This window comes from Oryctolagus cuniculus, chromosome 5, assembly GCF_051225735.1.
Source record: "Oryctolagus cuniculus isolate XC-2025 breed Fujian yellow rabbit chromosome 5, ASM5122573v1, whole genome shotgun sequence".
Lineage (NCBI taxonomy): Eukaryota > Metazoa > Chordata > Mammalia > Lagomorpha > Leporidae > Oryctolagus > Oryctolagus cuniculus.
This window is the reverse complement of record NC_142871.1, coordinates 152,242,723-152,245,301: the sequence shown is the minus strand read 5'-3', so window position 1 is coordinate 152,245,301 and position 2,579 is coordinate 152,242,723.

Here is a 2,579-nt window from a genome sequence, read left to right as displayed (position 1 = left end):
GGAAGATCAACTTGCCATTGGAGGGAGAAAGTAGAATTTTACATCTGGTCCAGACAGGCAGGCTACTACCTGTATTCATCTTACTGCTCATCTCTCTTCTATAATCACTCTCTCTCCTTAGAGGACCTAAGTGGTCCCCCTTTTCTCTCTTAGGGACAGGGTATATAAATATTGTAGGTTACACTGGGTTTTTGATTTGTTCACATTTTCTTCATGTGATGGCCCTGTGTGTAATAATAAACTTTATGTAAGTTTTCTGTCCATTGTCAGTTTTTCACAGGCTCAGTTATCAAAGCTACAGAGTCAGGGTAAGGAACTCCAACCCTAGAGATTATCACGGTGGCCCTGGTTAGCAGTAGGGGATCTTTCGCTAGAAAGGTTAGACAGTTCCTGAGGTCAGAGACATTCTTTCCGTGCGATTGAAGAAGCAGCAGTCGTCCGTGAGTTTTACAGCCCCAAATAAATGAGCGGCCCCTACAATCTGAATAGGCTTAGCAGCACATTGTTCTCCTGTGGAGCTTCCGGATGACAGTGCAGCCTGGCCATCAGCTGTCCACAGCCCTGTAGGATCCTGAGCGAGCACAGGGCCCAGCTAAGCTGTGCTCAGACTCCTGCTGTACAAAAACTAGAACCAATAAGCACATCAAACAAAAATGTGTTTTGTGGCAATTTCTACACAGCAACAGAAAAGTAATAAAGCACTCTATTGGTGAGAATGGAAGACAAGCTCTCCTACATGGCTAATGGGAGTGCCAGAGGTTGAAAGTGCAACAGCAGGGAACTTGGTTATAACCGATAATGCATTTCTTTCTTTCTTTATTTATTTTTTTTATTTTTTTTGACAGGCAGAGTGGACAGTGAGAGAGAGAGACAGAGAGAAAGGTCTTCCTTTGCCGTTGGTTCACCCTCCAATGGCCGCCGCGGCCGGCGCACCGCGCTGATCCGATGGCAGGAGCCAGGAGCCAGGTGCTTTTCCTGGTCTCCCATGGGGTGCAGGGCCCAAGCACCTGGGCCATCCTCCACTGCACTCCCGGGCCACAGCAGAGAGCTGGCCTGGAAGAGGGGCAACCGGGACAGAATCCGGCGCCCCAACCGGGACTAGAACCCAGTGTGCCGGCGCCGCTAGGCGGAGGATTAGCCTAGTGAGCCGCGGCGCCGGCCCCGATAATGCATTTCTACAGTTGTACAACAGTACTTCTAAAGTTCATGGAAAGTTGAATTAAAAGATAAGTTTAGGGCTGATGTGACACAGCAGGTTAAGCTGCTGCCTGCTGTGCAGAATCTCATCTGAATGTCAGTTCAGGTCCAGGTTGCTCTGCTTATGCTCCAACTCCCTGCTAATTTTTTGGAAAGCTTTTATTTAATAAATATAAATGTCATAGGTACAGCTTTTGGATTATAGCGGTTCTTCCCCACATGCCCACCCTCCTACCCCCACTCCTGTACAACCTCCTACTCCCTCTCTCATCTCATTCTTCATTAAAGTTCATTTTTAATTATCTTTATATATAGAAGATTAACTCTATACTAAGTAAAGATTTCAACAGTTTGCACTCACACAGACACACAAAGTATAAAGTATACTGTTTGAAGACAAGTTTTACTGTTAATTCTCTTAGTACAACTCACTAAGGACAGAGGTCCTACATGGGGAGCAAGTGCACAGTGACTCCTGTTATTGATTTAACAATTGACACTCTTATTTAGGACATCAGTAATCACCCAAGGCTCTCATTGTGAGCTGCCAAGGCTATGGAAGCCTCTTGAGTTCACAAACTCCGACATTATTTAGACAAAGCCATAATCAAAGTAGAAATTCTCTCTTCCCTTCAGAGAAAGGTACCTCCTTCTTTGATGGTCCCTTCTTTCCACTGGGATCTCACTCACAGAGGACCTTCATGTAGGCCATTTTTTGCCACAGTGTCTTGACTTTCCATTCCTGAAATGCATTCATGGGCTTTTTAGCCAGAGCTGAATGCCTTAAGGGCTGACTCTGAGGTCAGAATGCTGTTTAGGGCATTTGTCATTCTATGAGTCTGCTGTGTGGCCTTCTTCCCATGTTGAATCATTCTCTCCTTTTTAATTCTATCTATTGTTATTAGCAGCCACTTGGTCTTATTTATGTGATCCCTTTGATACTTATTCCTATCTTGATGATCAATTATGCACTTAAAATGATCACTTTAACTAGTACCATGGCATTAGTACCTGCCAACTTAATGAGATTTGGAGTTCCACGGCAAGTTTTTATTTGTGTAAGACCATGGTAACGTGTGCCTCCCTCTCTTATTCCTACTCTTATTTCTTACAGACTCCCTGCTAATTAATACATCTAGGAAAGCAGAGGATAATGGCCTAAGATCTTGGGCCTGTGCTACCCATGTGAGAGACCCAGATGGAGTTCCTGGTGCCTGGCCTCTGCCTAGCCTAGCCCTGACCCTTATGGCCATTTTTGGGAGAGTGAACCAGCAGATGGAAGGTTTCTCTCCCTCTCTGTCTCTCCCTATATTTCTGTCACTCTGCCTTTCAAGTGAATAAAAATAAATCTGTATTTTGAAGAAAATATTTTAAATTTATAT